This window comes from Natator depressus, chromosome 6 (genome assembly GCF_965152275.1).
Source record: "Natator depressus isolate rNatDep1 chromosome 6, rNatDep2.hap1, whole genome shotgun sequence".
Taxonomy (NCBI): Eukaryota; Metazoa; Chordata; order Testudines; family Cheloniidae; genus Natator; species Natator depressus.
In genome coordinates, this window is record NC_134239.1 from 52,050,753 (window position 1) to 52,072,156 (window position 21,404).

Sequence of the window (21,404 nt, forward strand, 5' to 3'; positions counted from 1 at the left end):
TGATTTTATTTGTGATCTCCTGTGCTGTGTCTGCTCCTCATGCTGGATCTAGACATTATGCTCTAGGAATTATTTTGGAGAACTTCTATGGCCTGTGTTATACAGGGAGGTCAGACTAGATGATCAGAGTGGTCACAGGCAGCATAGAAGAGAAAGCTATGTGATCACAGGCAGCATAGAAGAGAAAGCTGCCTCAGTTGAATGCAGTGGGGACAAGAGCAGGACCTTCTTGGGAGGGACAGGGGCGTGGAGGGAGTACACTGGGATAAGAGTCTGAAGCACGGACACTAGGACTGAGACTGCGAGGTAGGTGAATACCATGTGACTAGCTGGACAAAGAGATTGAGTCAGAGCCAAAATGGAGATTGGGAAGGGAGTAAGTAAGGTGGGGAAGAAGACTGATGATGGAGGTAGAGCCGGAGTGGGAGGAGAACTGAGACTGGAACAAGGGCCTAGGAGAGACTGGGATGAAGAGTTGGGATGTGGAAAGAGACCGGGTTAGGACTGAGACAGGGACAAGTTGTAAGGGATAAGGACGGAAGAGTCTGTGACCACTAAAACCCACTCCCCTCTAGAATCTAAAATAAAACCCAAGATTCCTGAGTCTTGCCATTCTTCTGCTGTCAGCAAATACTGTGAAACCCCCTACCAAAGTGTCTCATTGTCCTGTACTGCTGGTCCTCACCTACTATTGCTATCAGGTACTCCATTAGCTCAGGTGGCAGAGATCTGTGCATTGGATCTCTAAAGGTTCCAGCCCTGCTGATGAAAAGAACATTGTGAAGGTTGCAAAGTCAAGCTCTCAAAAGTTGAGAAATGCCAGAATTAAGATCACCCTTGTAACCTTAATTTGCCCCCCTTTGTGTATAGATTATGTTACGGTCTTTAATTACATGATTACACACTTTTTCACTCCAGGACCCCTGTCTCATTTGGTACACAAGATGGATGGTGTTTTAGGGATGAGTCAGGGTTGCGTTGTGAAGCAGGCTGTTGTCTATAGGACCACTTCCTCGTTTTGTTATAGAGGTTGGAAGGCATATAGTCAGTGAGGCAGAGGCCTGCAGGAAGAGAAAGGATAAGGAGCAAGCAAGGGCCATAGGGAAACCAGGGCCAACATTTTCAAAAGAAGAGTGATTTAGAGTGACCCAAATTTGGGGTGCCCAACTTGAAACTCCTTACAAGGAACCTGATTTTCAAAATGTGAGTGCTCAGCAGTTTCTGAAAAATCAGGACCTTCTTATAAAAGGTCTTAAGCTGAGGGATCAAAAGCATTAGTCACCTCTGAAGGCTTAGGCACAGGTCTGTGGAATGAGCTGGGACACCTTTAAAGAAAAAGGGCAGCTTTCAGCTGGATCCAGAAATAAGTGTGGCATCACTAGAGGTGTTTGAGCTTAGGAGGGTGACATCATGTTTCTGAATGTATTGGGTAGATGGTGGACGGCGGCAGGCAAATATCTTGAAACAAACAAATGGGACTAACAAATACTGTACTTTTTACAGTAAATACAGTATTTATGAGCACAATCTTCTATTTTAAATGGTGAAATTTACAACACTGTATGTCCCATATTACCATAAGCGATTAAGAGAACATTTTGGTGTACAGCACAGTCTGAGGTAAAGCACTACGCTTGCAATGACTTGGTTTGAAAAAAATCAATTTTCAATTAAGCTTGAAAGACAAAATGCAAAATTAACTAACTTGCAATTAATTTCAGTAGTAATTATGTAAAAATTCCAGGCATGTAGAAGTCGAGGAGTGTGGCATAATTAGTTGTGGGGGGATTTTTTTTATTTTTTTTTACTGCTGTAATTACAGTGATGAATATGCATGAGACTCTTTGGGAGGTAAAGCACAGCAAGCAATTGTATTTAATTAAACTTTTAGCTGTCTTAGCTATGGAGGCGGCTCTTTGTTTTAATCCCATCAAAACTATTATAGAACTCCCAGAAAAGAAGTTGTACACCAAAGTATGAAAATGGCATTTTATGATCCATTTTTCTTAGCAGAGATCTCCAGGGTTATCTCTCATTTCCTGAGCCCTGGATAACTATTACAATTTAGTTTGCCAGCTCTTGAAACTTTCACGCAAGACTTGATCAAAGCAAACTGCACCTTTTATTGCTGGGGTATTTAAAATGTTTTGAAGAGAAGAGTAGGTCCAGAGTGGTGTTTTGTAGATGAGAACAAGATTTGTGAACAGTCCTGATCTTACCAATGTAAGTCAAGAATAACTCCATTGTAGTCAGTGGTGTGAGGTCAGAATGAGGCCCTGAGTCTCCAGAACTCTTTGTTGGAAAGCTTATCAGTACAAAACATGCAGGAGTTTGTCTAAATGATTAAAATGAGCTAAATTGGAAAGGGAGAGAGAACAAAGTCACAAAAGCGCTCTGATTCTAAATGTTTCCTATGTTCTACGTAGTCCAGAAACCCATGTGATTCTGATTCTCCTTTCCTGATGTGCATGTCCAACCAATTTTTAAAATAACATTTAGATGAAAGGCAAATGCTTTTATGCCGTAAGCCACATTTCCAGACTCATGCTGCCACTTGGATATATGGATTTTACACAGCATATGAAAAATACCATGAAATGTTCTGGGGGTTTTAGTGCTTAGACACTAGAGGGTAATTAACAAATTGCGTCAGAAAATGTTTTTTGTTTTGTACATGATGGATGTTACAGTATCCCACATCAGTGTGTGTAGAGAAAAGGGCATGTGCTCTGATAGTCTGAGCATAGGACTGGGAGCTAGGAGCTCCTGAGTTCTAATCTCATCTGATACTGCTTTGGTCTTGGGCAAGTCACTTTACTTATCTGTTTCAAATGGGGATAATATTTACCTACATTGCTATTAAATATTTACCTACCTTGCTATTATTAAAATCATTTGTTAGTTCCTCTAAATTCTTAGCTATTTTATAGTCCTTTTCTTCTAACACAGTTATGCACATATGTAGGAATGGAAGTAAATCTGTCATATGTGTTTCTACTTAAACATGTTTGAAATAGCATAAAACTTTAAAATCTAAGAAGCTGTTTGTTACCGATCTGTCTGTCTTACGCACATCCATGGGTAGCCACAAACATTCCCTTGTGAACCCCACAAAGGGCAGCCAGCTACTGTCAAGCATAGAAATCAATATCCTTTTAACTTCTTAAATTCCATAGACGTCCAATTTTCTTTTAAATACAGAATACAACGTGATTTCACCTATTCGCCCTTTTCTTTGTCAATTATATCCATAAATTCTTCTTACATATATTCCCTCCTAAACTTAAACCTATGCCCTTTAGTTCTGCTTTGTCCAATAACCTTAAAATAAGTCATCAAGCTTAATTTTATAATAACCTGTAGCTATTTAAAGTACTTCAATCATGTCACCTATTAATCATCTTTTCTCAAGGCTAAATAAATCCCACTTTTGTCACTCTCTTGATATTTAAGCCCCTTTTTTCCATTCATTGACTTTGTTTCTCTGTGCTGTACTCTCTCCAACCTAATTCTGTCTTTCTTCAAATAAGCTGACAAAAACTGGACACTATTTCAACTGTGGTCTCACCAGGGCTTTATAAAACAGTAGTACAATATGTTTAGACTTGTGTAACTCTGTGCACGTTTTATAAGCCAGCATCCTATTAACCCTCTTTACTGCTGCTTAACAGGATCAAGAATTTGTCCGTATAAGATCACTTTTCTCTGACCTATTAGCTAATGCAGTGCTTTTTAAACTATGCTTAGCTGTACTAATTATTTGTCTGCAGCCTCTCAGTGCGGAATAAAAAGCATAAGTAGGCTACCAAAATCTCTTCATTTGTCCTCATATACAGTAATTATCTTGACATAGTGATTAGCAATCACGATTCCTGCCTCTGAATATTGTTTTTGAAGTACTCTGTTCTTTTTCTGCATTGTGCACAAGTACTTCTTCTATCTAAAATAACATACAATTTTATAAAAAGAAAAGGAGGACTTGTGGCACCTTAGAGACTAACACATTTATTTGAGCATAAGCTTTCGTGAGCTACAGCTCACTTCATCGCATGCATCCAGTGGAAAACCGATGTAGCTCACGAAAGCTTATGCTCAAAATAAATTGGTTAGTCTCTAAGGTGCCACAAGTCCTCCTTTTCTATCTGCGGATACAGACTAACACGGCTGCTACTCTGAAACCATACAATGTTATAGGACGAGTTCAGTCAAATCAGCAGTGGTCAAAAGGGAAATAAACATTTCCATGATTTCTCTGCAATAAACAACAAGCTCTCCAGCTTTAGTGAGAGCAAATCCGGCATGTCCACTTCCACCTGCCATTATTCATGCCTGATTAAAAAAAAAAAAAAAAAAATCTTGTGCCAAATGCAACAGTTTCCTTCGTTCCTCCACGAAAGCAATTTTTTGCTTAATTTATTTATGTGAAAACTTGCCGAAGTGAGACCAAATCTTTTTAGAATATGTATGTCAAAGGGGAATGAAGATTCTGGATAGACTCCCAGATACTGTAATATCTTAATTTACTGTCTGAAATGCTAGGAAATGCCATCTACAAAAGAGATCCAAACTTTCTTTACACAGTACTGAAAGAGATGATCTCTTTATTCCTTTATGCAGCCATGATTTGCTTGTAAGGATTTAGAATTTATGGATTTGCCAATGGGATATGAAGTTTTCACTGAAATTGGCATTAGAGCAAGATCATGCAACAAGTGACATCAAATCCAAACAGGACCTGAATATGGACATCCTTGTTAGATGTAGAGGTCTTTTGTCACTGGTGGTGGGGACTAGTGTGAGACTAGTGCGGGTGTGTCAAAATTATTTGGAGGAGAGGGGCAAATTCTGTGTCTAACTACAGTCTGTGGGCTAGAATATACATTCTGAACTTCATCCCCCTCCCCAGGGTGCAATGGGCTACGCAAATGCATTGTGGTGACTGTACCTAGCCCATAGGTCTCATGTATGACAGCCCTAGAATAATAGCTCGGGACTGCTATTAATTAATAGAGCTTTCACATCTTGAAGGGGTTCAAATCCAGCCCAGGTTGGTGATGACTGAAAGTTTGAGCTTTTTTGGTGGGCTGTAATAAATGAATTTGGGAACTGGATTGAGGCCACCAATGGACAGTAGTCCATGTTGTCAACCTTGTTGGTAGTTTCAGCAGGAAGACTGAGGACTGAATGGGTCATGAAGACAGAACAGTCCTTTCCCCCAAGAGCCATTACCACCCAGAACGAGACTGAGGCAGCCAGTATTGGCACGTGGATATGTAGGAGTTCAGTCTCCAGTGGACTTCATCTGGGACTTTGCCTCACACCTTTCACCAAAAGTAAAGTTATACCGTCAATGGGGTCTTGGTCCAAGACTGGGGCTCCAAGGTGCTACGATAATGCAAATAATAATAGTAAACTTTATTGAGTTTTAATCGATGAAAAAAGGAACCCGAAAGTTGTCTGAACCTGGCCTGCATTCGGTCCCATTTCTCTATTAGTGGAAAGACCTGTAGATTGACATTTTTCTGGCATTTAGCAAAATGATAGCAGTGACAACTTTCTCGATATTCTATCAATATTAGTTGTACGCATGTACTAGTGATAAATTAATGGCACTCCATTTCACAACTAGCAGATAATCCATGCCGTATTTGCATTTATATAGTAATAGCAGAGCTTATCCTCTGAGATTCAGTTAATAGGTGACAGGTCTGCTGCTCCATGCAATGTTGGGCATGTACATCATGGGAGGGCAGGTAAAAGCGATGTGTCATAGAGATTACTGTGATCCATCCATGTGTTGCCATAGCAGAGTGCTCCAGACCAAGATTGGTGGGTATCGTGTATTATCTATACCATTCCGGTAGATACATGCACGTATGTATACAATCTGTGCCACTTAATCAGATCCCTCGAGCACTTGATTAAAGTCAGTGATACTTAATTACAATGGCTGGTGCTCAATGGGGACAGCAATTGGAGGATTTAGTGCCTCTTCAGTCTTCTGTGTGTCCCCATCACAAATTTTTTTTTTTTCAGTTTCCTTTTCTGGTAGCCCCTTTCCAATCCTCCAGTGCGGGATACAGAAAGAAAGCACATAAACTGCTCAAACAGTGCCTGTTCCTGGCTATTAGCTTGCTTCTTCCAGGGAAATCGTGGATGCTGGTCTGCCACATCACACATATGATAGCTGCCCCTGTCTCTGTTGCAGTAAATATAGCCTTCTCATTCCATGAGCCTGCTCAGCATCATGGTGGGCCCTGCACTCTCTGGAGAGAAGGTCATGAGATTTAAAAACCCAAATCCCACTCTATGGGAAGCACATACCCAAGCATATTCCCAAGCCATATTCACATTATGAACTGAACCCCAAGATTACTCAAGTTGATTGTTGAATTGCTGTGAACCCATGATGTGTATATTGCTGTTGAGGACAAAGAAGTCTAGGTGCAGTATATAACCCAACTATAGTTTATGCTTCTGCAGCAAAACAACTTGGAGGCCCCTTGAACAAGAGTTCAGTTAAACTGTTGCTGCTATTGTGAGAAGAGAAACCAAAGGAGTCTGGGGAAAGGTGTTGGCCATGTGAATCCTGCCTGAAATGTTTTTGTTTAATTGTAGCGAACAATTACAACAAAACAAAAATATTTTGCTCACAAAAATACTTTGGACACGTCTGTTTAAGGAGAGAAACTCATCATGCACACAGTAATGCATGCTGTTGCTGCAATAAGGACCAGGTAAAGGTGTAACCTCAGCAGACGCTCCCAGTCATGACTGATTATGAACTGTCCTCCTTCAGAGACACTGAAAAAACAACCCTCCCCCCCAAAACCCCACAGTTAGTCAAGTTTTTTCTCCCCATCGCTGCATGTTCAACTACTGCAGGTGAACATGGCTATTGTAGCAAAAAGCTGGGACCAGAATTTTTCCTGGAAGGGCCAAATGGCTATCAAGTGAATTGAATAGATTCACTTATCTCAGGTGCACAAAATATGCCAGCATATTTCAGATCTTGGCAATGAAATTGCAACCAAGTGATTAGTCTGTGGTCTCTTCGCTAATAAAAAATAAATGTCTTTACAAAGAAACAAATATTTCATTGTAAAAATCCTACTCAGGATAAGGAAAAAGGTAGCTTTAACTTTGATGTAACTAGACAAGATTTATAGCCTTCATGAGTGCAGAGGAAAGCATAAAAATGAGACCCCAGCGTACCCTAAAAACTCACCGTAAGACACATAAAATGAATCAAAAATATTTTATTTTTTAAAAAAAACTCATGACTGGTTTAAAATCTCATGGCTTTTCAGAGCCCAGTTTATTATTTTCAGCTATCTGGGGTTGGCAGTACTGTTGCCTTCACTAGGATTTTACAAAACAGCTATTTTGTGTTAACAATCTCATTGCAAAAGATGCTCCTATTTGTACTATTGAAGACACAGCATATGGGGAAAGAAGGGCTTCCTGGCTAAAGTATCAGCGCTGGATCTCAGGACACCTGGATTCTCTTTCTGGCTCTGCCACAAATTTTGTATGTGACTTTAGGCAACTCACTTAATTGGCTGTCTCCCTTGCTTTTTCCATCTGTAAAATGAAAATAATGTTCACCAGCTTCACAGGAGGTTTGTGGCCATTCATCTTTGCAAAGCACTTGGATATCCTCTGAAGGAAGGTGCTGTGTCAGTGCAAAGTATTATACTCTTCCACTTCCTGTCTCTGGGGCAGATGACGATAACCTTGAACTACTGGTTACAGTAGCAGTGGTGAAACTAAGAAGAATGTTTCAGGTACCAGCTGCCTGGGCTCCCAGGATCTGTGGTGCCAGGACAGCATAGGGTCCATGGCAGCCCTGCCATATGGACTGGGCTTCCAGACTCCTAGGCCAACTGCCTGGCAACTGCCTCCTCAGGAGCATGGTGAAGCTGCAGTGGACCCTGGAAGCCCTGAGTTCCCCTGGCTGAAGGAAGTCTGTATGGTGGGGCTGCCCCAGAGCCGCAGACCCTGGCAATCATGGGATGCCCAGCAGCCTACCTGGAAGCAAGGCCAGGTTCCATCAGGACCCCACCTGTGGTTAAACTAAAGTTTACCAAACCCGTGATGTTTCCATGAGATGCTTTGGGTTCGCCAAATTGGCATTTTCCAATGATGCTGTTTTGTCAGAGAATATCTGATCAGGTATTAATTTGTGTTACAGCACCTAGTAAAAAATAATGTGTTTGAATGAGCTCCAGGGGAAGTTTCAAGGAGGCAGAACGCATAGCAACCTGATGAGGAATTTGAACAGTGTGTAAGGTTAAACACCCCTAACACTTGTAAAAATGTCCAAGGATTCTTTTAAAAAAATCACAAGTGCTAGGGACCTCTGTGTGACAGATATGGCAATTTCCGGCAATATTCTGGACACACTTTACTGAAAAAAGTTAAACTTTATTGAATTAAGTTTAAGTTTCTTAGGAGTTCATTGTATTAAAATAGAAATGTTTGTGTTTCAACTATTTCTTTAACGCTCATGACACTCCCAAATTCGGTCTCCTCCCTAAAGACTTTACATACAATCCCACAATAACAATATGAACTTTTAAAGTTGTATGCTTTCCAGGAAATCTCTGGGGGAAGGGGGGGGATGCAAAGGTAAACCTTCCAGTTATGCAAAAGCTCAGCCTTCTGAAGCTTCACTCTGAATAGGGGACCTTTTCTCTGGTAATCAACTGTTATGTGAGGACAGATCAAAGATCCAAGCTGTATAAGAAGTGACTCTCAGATTCCTGGCGGTTCTTGTTCTGAGGCAAAGTGGTTATGAACTTGTATCCACAGAAAACCCCCTTGGTGACATCTGAAGGACTGTTCACTTGCCAGGGCCCTTTTTGGGGTTGGGTTGATCTCTAGTAAGCTTAACATTCATGTAGGTTCTTCTATTGTTTCCATGTGTTTTCTCTGTAATGCTTTAACCCTAAGAATAAATGTGCTTGCTTAGAAAGAGCTGTGTGGTACCTTATAACTGTGGACAATTATGCTGCTTATAGCCTCCAAGGAAGCCCCCTGCTGAGGCAATCTGCCATGCTGGGGAATTCACAGTATCGACAGGGAACTGTGCAGCTTAGAAATACTGTGGTCAGGTGGGAGAGAGCTGTGTCTCCACCGCAGAGAGGTGATGGCGACAGAGCCAGAAGCCTAAGAGTGGGTGTCTTTGCTGGACCACAGAAGGGGAATACAAGTGCAGTTGCCCTGAACTGTGACCCTCTGTTTCACATCTCCTCTGACAGATGACACTTCTGTACTCCATGCAGCCATAATGGAAAATCAGTTCAGAGGGAAGTGTGTCACATACTGACTCATCTGCACCTGAAGATTTCCCAGCACTGGCCAAACTTAATATTTAGGCTCTGACAAGATAGCACAGATTGAGAGGCTACTACTGCTGGTCATTGTGGAGATAATAGTCATATAGCTAAAACTTTTGGACTCCTTCAGGCTTAAAAATAATCCAGATTAATCATAGGAAATAGCAAAGAAGAAAAATTGCAAGTGAAAACCACAGTGTCTTTTCCAGAGAGTCACAAACTTTAAAACATTTTCTACATCAGTCATGTTTTCTAGTTATCAAGTGCGATGCTTCTGCCATTCAGTGCTAAAAATTGTCGTCTTCCTGGTTTCAGGCCTTCTTTGGGCTGTGAGATAGCCCATTTGTATGCACCAATATCTGAGAGACTTTGTTGTGGAAATTGTGCTTTGTTCTTTTATATTCTGTTATATTAACACAAGGGCATGTTAATGTTTTAAAGGCTGTGCAGAGCACCCTTTTCTCTGATCATGGAGGGTTTGCTAACACAGGGCTATCTTAAAGCTTAAGGACAGATTTAGCAGATTTTGTATGTATTCCTTTTTCTTTTAAAATACAAATTGATGTGAGATTTTTTTAAAAAAACACCTGACTGTGGTATTTACTCATGCATAATTTAACACCCAAATAGAATAAACTCTCTCATATGATGCCAACTGGTTATTAGGATTAACTCTCACATGGGGATAACATACCTTGCCTAGCAGTACATTAAAATACATAAATTAGTCTTCATCGCGGTAGGCATGAATATGGAATGACCACACATAGTCAAAGGAGAAGGATGTTTATTTCTCGATGATGACAGTAATGTAAGGTCTGGTTTTAAACATACTGAGCTTGCTTTGCCTTTGTGGTGAATGCAGGAGCTGCACTTTGCGCAGGCATCACTACATAAGCATCGCTGAGTGCACCAGTTGGATTGCCAGAAGCTTTGTTACTGGTGGTGGTTGTCTCATGCTGAGCTTTCAGGGCTATCAGCCAGGAAAAAAAACCATCATTTTACTTGCAAACTGAGCACATCTGATATGAAATCAGAGCAACTTAATTAATATGGAACCTCATGATGCCATGTGGAAACAGGTACGTTTCCACATAGAACTGTATCTAAACTCCATCTGGGCTTGACTCAGGAATCAGGCCAACCCTATCTGGTTGCCCTGGTCTGCCGCCCTCCCTGCCTAGCCCTTCACTCTTCCTGGGCTGTACACCAGAGGACCCAGGACCCTTGTTGGAATAGTATTTGTCATTGATTTGCACCACTAAATCCCTGATCCAGGAAATCTTTCTGCCTGCAGAAATCAGCAGTGTGGAGACAGCAACTATGTCCCTCAATATCTTAACCTGTGAAGGACTGAGATTAAATATGACTGACTGGACCACTTGGGGGATAGACTAGATGACCTATTAGGCCTTGTCTCTTTCCAGTTCCTATTTTGATTTTTACCCATGATTCTGGTGTACTAAGGGTTTCTAAATCATCAGAACAGTATCTTTAGAGAGGGAAACCATTCAGGCTGCTTATCTGACAGGATGTATTCCTCTTCACATTTCTAGACAGAAATAGGGTTCATAAAAGTAATATACCAGTTGCAGAAGATAGACTTTGTGCTAGCAATTTTTCATGGGGACTGTTTCTTAACACACAGTCCTTGAATGATTAGACAACATTTAAAAGCTGATTAAAAATACACTCCAGTATATCTAAATCACACATACGCTAGCAGTATTTCTAGCCAAGTACAGCTGACTCTGCAGGCTCAGTAAACCCTTCCATTGTAACTCTTTGAGCCTTATTATCCCTCTTATGTACCAACTGTCCATATTGCTAACACAACATCTGGGAAGTACTTAATTTGCAATTTCTAGCTAATGCAATGTATGTCTACTCCTCAACCACTCCCAGCCCAAAATAAAACAAGTAAATGTGTGATTTAAAGTAAACTGTGTTATTCCTGCACAATAGCTGGTTCCATCTAAACTGTATACGTTTATATAGGCTCATGGATTTAGACCATCCAGAGTAATTCAAGCATCTGTGCTTTTGAGACTTGCACTTGATGAAAACAGGTGAAGAGTGCACAATTTCTCATCTTCCCTCAAGCTCTTGAGTACTTTACCTTTTTTATGGGAATGTTTGTTGTTTTTTTTAATTCTGTTTTGTTTAGAAACCTGTCCCCTACCCCCAAGATGTACAATGATTACAAGGAAAATTAGCTAAAACGCCAGCTTTCCACAGGGGTTTAGATTGTAAGCCAGCAGCATCACAGATCTGGTGACTTTCTTCCCTTTTGCTCTAAATCCACTCTTTCGCTGATTTGGGCAAGTTGTTTCTTTATTTTCTCTCTCAATTTGTCTTATTCTACTTAAGACCCTTTAAATTAGATGAGACAAAGCACTGAAAATTATATTGTGGGGAGTGTGATTGGGTCAGCCCTTACTGAAAATGCCAAGGTCAGGGCAGGCTGCAAAAGGGAGAGCAAACACTCCCAAAACTGGTGGTTAACACTGAAATTAGACTCACCAACCAGTCACAAACTAGGCTCCTGATCCCACACACAGGTTATCAAAAAGTTAAAAAAGAAATCACACAGCTCCCTTTACTGCATTGGAATGAAGACACAATGGAGATGATGCAGCTGCCCTTTATATCCCTTTTGCCACGTGGCTTGTACTTCCTGTGTCCCAAACACAAGTTTCACAGCACATGGCATGGAAAAGCCTTAGAGTTCTCTGTCCATAGGCATGCCCCTACATGCCTTGCTGACTCATACTGTGTAGCCCCTACCTTCTCTCAATGGGTCAGGTGTTTAGCTGATGATCCTTGATGGGCCATTGAACAGGCTAGGCAGTGCTGATGCCAGTTGTCTGGGGGTGTCACCCAGAAATACAGCACAAGTTTGGAAATACAGGTATACCATACATATCTATAATATCACACTACAAAGGTGATAGAAATATATAAACAAGATCATCATACTTGGCAGATCATAACATTTACACAAAAAGAACAGGAGTACTTGTGGCACCTTAGCGACTGAGCTTGAATTAATATGCAAACTAGATACCGTTAACTTGGGTTTGAATAGAGACTGGGAGTGGCTGGGTCATTACACATATTGAATCTATTTCCTTAAGTATCCTCACACCTTCTTGTCAATTGTCTAAATGGGCCATCTTGATTATCACTACAAAAGTTTTTTTCTCCTGCTGATAATAGCTCATCTTAACTAATTAGCCTCTCACAGTTTGTATGGTAACTTGCAGCTTATCTGTATATATGTGTGTGTGTGTGTGTGTATATATATATATATAACTATATGTTCCATTCTATGCATCCGATGAAGTGGGCTGTAGCCCAAGAAAGCTTATGCTCTAATAAATTTGTTAGTCTCTGAGGTGACACAAGTACTGCTGTTCTTTTTGCGGTTACAGACGAACACGGCTGCTACTCTGAAACATTTACACAGATATCTTACATGGCATATCTGATCAGATTGCTTGTAATTTTATAATATTGGTACCAACAATATCATTAGTGTCTCCCATATTCCATACAGTGTCACAGGGAGTAAAACTCTTACACAGCATCTTGCCCTGGCAGATAGCAGGGAGCAAAATACAACCTCCAAGTGCTTATGTACCTCAAAGTTCTATTACTCTCATTAACTTTTTCAAAAGAGAAGATGATGTACTTGCACATCAGTTTGCCTCTGCTCCCCAAAGGAATTCAGTAAAAAATCCATGTGAATGTTCTGTCTTTATTTGTTCAAAGGAACAGAGCTGTCGCTTATGTGGGAGACTCAACTAGGGACCACCTGGGTTTTGTGGGCTGAATGCAGAACTTTTTTTCTTTCCATTAACACATTCCTCCCTTCAAATCCCCATGTTTTTTCCCCTTGTCTCTTAGAATTATCTAATCGCTCCTCCTTCATGGAAATCTCTCTTCTATGGCACCGTTTTGCTCCCTTCTGACTCATGTAGGGGCATTTCTTATACAGTTGAGATCCAACTATATCCTGGGGTTGGTGCAAATCCTTTTGGTTAATTCCTTATCTCCTTTGCATCTTAGTTTTCATGAGTGCAGAATACTCTTTAACACTCATTCTTCAAAATGGGGTACAGATCAGCCCTCCAGATAAACAGCTCTGTGTTACAGTGCTGTTTTTGTCATCTCCACTGCAATTGGAGAACGCTGGCTGTGGCTTGATCCAGACAACACATAGGTAATGTCTGTAGGTTGGGGTCAGCTGCCAGCAGTGTTGTAGAACGTATATTTATAACACAGGTGCACAACTTAGGTGTGATGTTAGACCCTAGGATGCAACTTGCTATGACCAAGAGCATTTTCAGGTCCTACAAAAAGAGTACCGCTTTTTCTCTCTGAGCCAGAGACTGTGCCCCATTTACCAAGTCGGTGTCACTGTCAGGTTAGAAAGCAGCAGAGCATTTTGAGACCACCTGTTGTAAAGCTGATGTAAGTAACTTGTTGGTAAAAATGTTGGAAACTCCCCGAGAGCTTTGGTGGTAGGAGTCATTTTGTAAATTTCTCTAGTGCAGACAAGACTTTTTAGTAGAGGGAATGTACAAGAATCCATGTCCAAGGCAGCTTCCTTGATTTCAACATGCACAGCAATTTTTGAAGAGAAAAGAAAGAGACGGGAACAGAAGCAACTAAACTCCTCCAGGTTACCAGAGGAGAGCATTATTAGGAGAACGTTCTTCCTCTTTGTTTTGTGCAGCGTTTCCATTCTGCCAGTATTAATCAGATCACCAGCCACTGGAATATCAGATGTCCAGGAAGTGCTGCTCATGTTCACGGTAGGACGGTCCTCCCTGTTTTTCAGTAACTTTAATTTCCTCTTTGGCCTTCATCCAGTTGCAAAACCTGGGCCCTTGTTTCCATGCTTGATAGCAGATTCTGGCTTTGTAAGCTTTTACATCACCCTCAAGTTAATTTTAGAACTTTGGTTGCCATGGTTGCAGCTAAGTATTTTTTAATTCCCTACTTGTTTGCTGAGTTTGCTGCTCTGCCCTTTTTTCTTTTAACATTTAAAATTGGGATGCAAGGAGTGCGTTGAACAATTATCCAACCTTGTCTAAGATAAAAAGGAGGGCATGTGAGAGGTGAGACTCTTGAACTTCAATCTGATGAGTCAACATCTGCTCATTCAGTACTACCCAGCAGCTGCAGAAACTGTCACAAGCTCTGTTCGTGTATTGCACAGTCAGGGCAAGAGGGTTTTAAATCTTTTGTAGGTAAAATGCTAGCACAGAATACTGGACTGGGTAAAGAGCTTCTTGTCTCTTTCTCCTGATCCCCTCCTCCTTTTAAGCGCATGAGGGCATAAATCCCTGTTCCGACATCCGCTTTGCTGGAAATATAGGGGAAAGTATACTGCACAGACCTTCAGTTAAAATCCTAGGGCACCTTCTGACCTGAATTAGACTTTCTTAAAGAAAAACAATGTAGTGACATTATGGTGCCACACTGACCAGACCTGTTAGTACTTTCAATTTCTATATTCAGGTTTTTGTTTTTAAATAGGCCACCCCAGAATAACGAGCCATTTGACGGTCCAATCCACATATGATTTGTTTTAATGGAACATGAAACGATATAAAGATGAGAAATTTGGGAGGTTGGGCCCTTAATCCTTAAATGAAGCGTGTAGGCGCTACTGCCGTACAAATAATAAATAATGAGCTAACAGTCTGCGTGTCTGTGTTTGAATTTCGTCTGTTTGAATTTCGTCTCCTCTAACTTTCTGAGGCTGCAGCCCCACTTTTGAATGGTTTGGAATTTAAATGTGTTGCTACAGTGGTGTCTTTGTTGGAGATGGACCGTGACTTGTGTTCATTAAGGCTACAGATGTCGGCTCAGATTTCATGTTTCAAAAGCTTTCTCCCTGATGAAGTGTGAAAAAGCCAAGCTCGAGCAGAGGCTTGTGAAAGATAGAATAATAGCCCTTCGTCGCAGCGTCTGACAGGCTTAATGCTGTTACTCTTAGATCTTTTTTAAAACTTTGAGAGAGCGAATTTATTCCCAGTCAATAAAATAGTTCTCTGAGCACAACTCGTAATGTTTTCCTGATCAGCCTCTTCTAAATTATTTATGAAGTTTCTTACACTCGGAAGCTTCTAGTTTGCACATTTAGCAATTCCCAGGTAATAAGGTTTAATAGGCATTAGCGGCATTGATGAACTGTTTATACATTGACAGGTTTCAAAGTAGCAGCTGTGTTAGTCTGTATTCGCAAAAAGAAAAGGGGTATTTGTGGCACCTTAGAGACTAACCAATTTATTTGAGCATAAGTTTTCGTGAGCTACAGCTCACTTCATCGGATGGAAAATACTGAATGCATTGGCTGAAGTGAGCTGTAGCTCATGAAAGCTTATGCTCAAATAAATTGGTTAGTCTCTAAGGTGCCACAAGTACTCCTTTTCTTTTTGTTTATTCATTGTGCCAACAGAATACATAGATCTTGTTAACAAAAAAATATGAATTTGAGTTAAATCAGTCTGCCCTGTCTTTTTCTGTCAGATACAAGAAACAGCAGAGCAGACATTGCTTTGTAAACTCGCTTGGGTAGTACATGTCTGTTTTTTTCACTGGAAAAGATGACTGCATTACCAAGAAACTTAGTTCAGCGACTTCTGCAGTGTGTAAACATTTACCAAAAGTTATTAGAGCAGAACTAAAGAGTTATATATTTTTCTAAACCATTATCGTGCATTCAGCCAAGATGTTGCCAGAGTCCTTATTTCTGCCCCTCTGCCTATCAGATTGTGCTCTGTGTGTATGTTCCTAAAAATTCACAAAGCAGACGCTGCCGGCCATCCCACTGTTCTGGATATAGCAGTTGTGTGATAACAGAAACGGACATGTATGGGAAGCAGCATTGCACCTACAGTCTCTCACTGGAAAGCTTTTCCCTCAAATTAAAGGCTTTGGTAAGACAACACGTTCATTAAATTAAAAAACAAACAAACAAGGGAGTTAGGTGAGTTAGGTGCATGCTTTCTGAGAGGATGGTCTCCTCGGTAAATGGTCTCCTGAGTAAAGTATTCTAGATGGAGAGATCTATCATAAGCCTCTCCAGAAATACTTTTGAAATATGCATGCATATATATACGATAGCATTTTTTCTTCTGCAAATGTTTTTTGACAAAAGAAGTAGTAAATCCCCATCAGAAATTTCTTGCACGTATTATATGATGCATCTTAGTAGGAAGAAAACATGCTATAATATCTTCCATAGCACAGCTATGGAAAGGTCTTTTTTTTTTTTTTTTTTTTTTTTTTTTTTTTTTTTTAAATTTTAAGAGGTATAGTCTTCCTCTCTGGCAAATTGTTCTGAAAATTGACCTTTAAGTGATGCTTATTGTTTCTAATCTTTGTTTGAACAGGAAGCTTTGCCTTTTCAAAGAGTGCAAACCAAACAGTACTGACATGGCGGGATCACGTGATAGGATTCCCTCGTCTTTTGCATTCTGGATTTATCAACTTGGCCCGCTACAGCCATACATCAGGAAGATTAGATTTAAGATTATTCTGTTTGGAAATGGAGAGAAAACACGAGTAAATTTCCATCGTGTTAGGTCTTCTCAAGCTAACAGAAAAAAGTTAAACTATTGACTCTTTACAATCATGGGACCCACTGTTGTCCACCACAGGACATGAGAATAGGGCCTCTTGACAGTAGATGTTGCTTTTCAAACTGAACCCTGATCCCCCCAAGTGGAGTAGGCAGTAAGCAGTGCATACCTGTTCCTGCAAAGGGAGAAAGATTCTGAAGTTTTCTGTAAGATTTTTTGGAGGGAAGGCAGGGGAGGGATGGATGCCTTTTTCTGAAGCATCAGGCATTGGCCAGTGCTCAAGACAGAGTTCCTGACTAAATAAACCAGATCTGGTATGTATAGCTCTTAGATTACTGTGGTTGTAGCAGCTTTCATGGAAGTACAATGAACTGGATGGGAACACCGGAAATTTAATCACAATTAATCGCACTTACAAAAATACAATATCAATTGAAATTTTTTTTCTACATTTTCAATATTGATTTCAGTTACAACACAGAATACAAAGAGCACAGTGCTCACTTTATATTATTATTTTTATTACAAATATTTACACTGTAAAATGATAAACAAAAGAAATAGTATTTTTCAGTTCACCTCATACAAGTACGGAAGTGCAATCTCTTTATCGTGAAGGTGTAACTTACAAATGCAGATTTTTCTTGGTTACATAACTGCATTCAAAAACAAAACAGTGTAAAACTTTAGAGCCTACAAGTCCACTCAGTCTGTCGTCTTATTCTGCCAATTTGTAAGACACAGAAGTTTGTTGACATTTACGGGAGATACTGCTGCCTGCTTCTTATTTACAATGTCACCTGAAAGTGAGAACAGGCGTTCACACGGCACTTTTATAGCTGGTGTTGCAAGGTATTTGCATGCCAGATATGCTAAACATTTGTATGCCCCTTCCATGCTTCGGCCACCAGCCCAGAGGACATGCTTCCATGCTGATGTTGCTTGTTAAAAAAATAATGCATCAATTAAATTTGTTACTGTACTCCTTTCCGGGAGAATTATATGTCTCCTGCTCTGTTTTACCCACATTCTGCATATATTTCATGTTATAGCAGTCTCAGATGATGACCCAGCACATGTTCATTTTAAGAACACTTTCACAGCAGATTTGACAAAATGCAAAGAAGGTACCAATGTGAGATTTCTAAAAATAGCTACAGAACTCGACCCAAGGTTTAAGAATCTGAAGTGCCGTCCAAAATCTGAGAGGGATGAGGTGTGGAGCATCTTTCAGAAGTCTTAAAAGAGCAACACTTGGATGCGAAAACTACAGAACCCAAACCACCAAAAAAGAAGATAAGCCTTCTGCTGGTGGCATCTAACTCAGATGATGAAATGAACATGCGTCAGTCCACACTGCTTTGGATCGTTAGCAAGCAGAACCCGTCATTAGCATGGAAGCATGTCCTCTGGAATGTTGGTTGAAGCATGAAGGGACAAGTGAATCTTCAGCACATCTGACTCGTAAATATCTTACTATGCCAGCTACAAGAGTGTCATGAGAACGCCTGTTCTCACTTTCAGAATTGTAAACAAGAAGCACACCGCATCGTCTCTTTCAAATTGTAACCAACTTTGTTTGTCTGAGTGATTGGCTGACCAAGAAGTAGGACTGGGTGGACTTGTAGGCTCTAAAGTTTTACATTGTTTTATTTTTGAATGCAGTTTATTTTGTACATAATTCTACATTTGTAAGTTCAACTTTCATGATAAAGAGATTGCACTACAGTACTTGTATGAGGTGAATTGAAAAATACATTTTTTTGTTTTTTACAGTGCAAATATTTGTAATAAAAAAATATAAAGTGAGCACTGTACACTTTGTATTCTGTTGTAATTTAAATTAATATATTTGAAAATATAGTAAACATCCAAAAATATTTAAAATAAATGGTATTCTGTTGTTTAACAGCACGATTAATCGCAATTAATTTTTTGAATCGAGCAATTAATCTCAATTTTTTTAATCGCTTGACAGCCCTATTAAAAACTATCATATCCCCACTTCCATCCTCCCATGTCTTCTCTTCTCCAGACTAAACAAACCCAGTTTTTTCAATCTTTCCTCAGAGGTAGTGTTTTCTAGATCTTTATTTTTGTTACTCTTCTCTGGACTTTCTCCAGTTTGTCCACATCTTTCCTGAAATATGGTGTCCAGAACTGGACACAGTACTCCAGTTGAGGCCTAATCAGCACTGAGTAGCGCAGAAGAATTACTTATTGTGTCTTGCTTACAACATTCCTGCAAATACATCCAAAAATTGTTTGCTTTTTTGCAACAGAGTTACACTGTTCGCTCATATTTAGCTTGTGATCCACTATGACCTCCCCCTCCCCCCCCATCTCTTTCCGCAGTACTCCTTCCTAGGCAGTTATTTCCCCTTTTGTATGTGTGTAACTGATTGTTCATGTTAGTTTAAAGTTTATATATCCATTTAGGATGCCTGTTCGCAGAGAAGTTGACATATAATGCACTGCACCCATTTTTCTCCTTTTATTAAAGGTATTGGACTACCCTACTTCAAAGCAATCCCCTGGTAACTAATTATTCTCAGTTCTGCACTGATGTCCTCTTCTCACCCAACTTCCACAAATGGCCAATTGAGCGGAATGAAATTTGAATGGTAAATGGTAACAAAAACACTGGAACCTCATAATGCATGTGGCTTCCTTACACGTAGACGCCACAAGATAATAATATTTGGCCTTCAATCTGGGATTATAATTTCCTTAAATCTGTTGCAAATAAAATATAAATATTTGGGACATAAAAATCATCTGGATTATCCATGATCTAGAAATAAGCATAAAAAACAGATTGTTGTAATTATCTTTATTCACCTCGAAACTAAAGAAATGTAGAAGGACTTTTTCATTGAAGAATGACAATGCTGGCTGACAGAGGAAGACCAAGTTCGAGTTGAGGCATGTTAACTAATTATCACTGTTCTCCCCACTCTGGCCCATCCTTATGTAATGTGACATGAACTCAGCCATTCAGGGGGTGAATTCTGGAGCGGATTATAGGAAAAGCATCAGTATGTGATGAGTTGTAAACACATGTACTAATGCAGGTTAATTCCTTTGCTCCTTCTTTCTGCTTTGCTTTCTTGCTTGATCTTGCTTCGAGATTCTTCACACGTACCATTTCAAGTTAGTTTTACTGAAGTAACCGAGAACCAACATTGGTTGGTAATTTAGAGGTTTCTAAAGCTTTCAGTCTAGCACATTTGTGTGGAGAGGCATAAAGTGTAGACGGGCCACAACATTGGCAGCATTAGTAAAGATGTTCATTGAAGTCTGAAAATGGATATTATGGAAACTTGGAATGATACCATGGCAGGACTTGGATTGTTATTGCCCACAGAGGAATTTTCTGGTTTGTGGTAATAATGATCTTGTCAGTGAACCAGATTTATTTGCTTTAAGAGGAATAGTTCTTCAAATTCTGATAATGGCAGGTAATTATGTTCCCTAATCTCAGGCATTCTCTTTTTGGGCCGGGGAAAGGGGGGGAAGAATCCATTATTTAACACTGAGATATCTGAAAGTAAAGAATGGGACATTTTAAATTCCATTCCCTGAGTAATGGGAAATTATTTTAAATGTTGCTGTCAAGTGTGTGTTTTGCATTTATCATCAAAGTGAATTACCAATATGAAATTTGAAACACCAAGAGAAATAGGCCAAATATCCTGAGGCTGAGATCCAAGGAGAGCTCTCTTGAGATTTCATAAAGCACTTCAAATCTTTGTGAAATTGTATATATGTCTTTGGTTTGGTTTGTTTCACTGCTAGTGAAATCATAATTGGCAAAGTTTGGAACACTAGGTGGCCAGCAGTTTTGCTAGTGTAGGCAGATAAATGGAACAAGTATTGTCTGTCAGCATTTGCTATCCTGAAGCTCTATAGCCAGGAATGCGGGGGTTGGATGGATGGCTTTTCTGTATTTCTCCCCTTTACCCTAGCCTCTTATTTTTGCTTGAGGTAGAGGGATGCTTTTGTCTTGTATTTCAGTGGCATTTAATTATTGCTGTATAAAAAGAGGTGTCCTCTAAAAGATGGCAGTCTTAACTCTTCAAAAAATATTACTGAAAGGCAGCATGTTCCTGTGGTTAGGACACTTGTCTCCATTCCTGACTCTGCTGCTGACCTTGGACAAGTCACTTCACCTCTTTGAGCCTCTGTTTCCTTCCCACCTGTGTGTGTTTGGATTGTAAGCTCTTCAGAACAGGGATGGTCTCTTAGGATGCGTTTCTATAGTGCCCAGAACAATGGAGCCCCAAGCAAGACTGGTGCCTCTAGGCACCACTGTAATACAAATATCAATCACTTTTAGGGTGACCATACGTCCCGTTTTGGCTGGGACAGTCCCTTTTTTAAGCCCTGTCACATCCGTCCCGACTTGTTTGGCAGAAGTGGCCATTTGTCCCGTTTGCTCTTGCCAACTTGACCAGGGACAGAG

The 21,404-nt window shown here is 40.1% G+C and overlaps 1 protein-coding gene across 3 annotated transcripts in view; it reads left to right on the top strand.

Annotated features, from left to right (window-relative positions):
* LDLRAD3 (low density lipoprotein receptor class A domain containing 3) overlaps positions 1 to 21,404 on the top strand; it is a 168,505-nt gene that overhangs the window by 140,985 nt on the left and 6,116 nt on the right. The window lies entirely within an intron of this gene.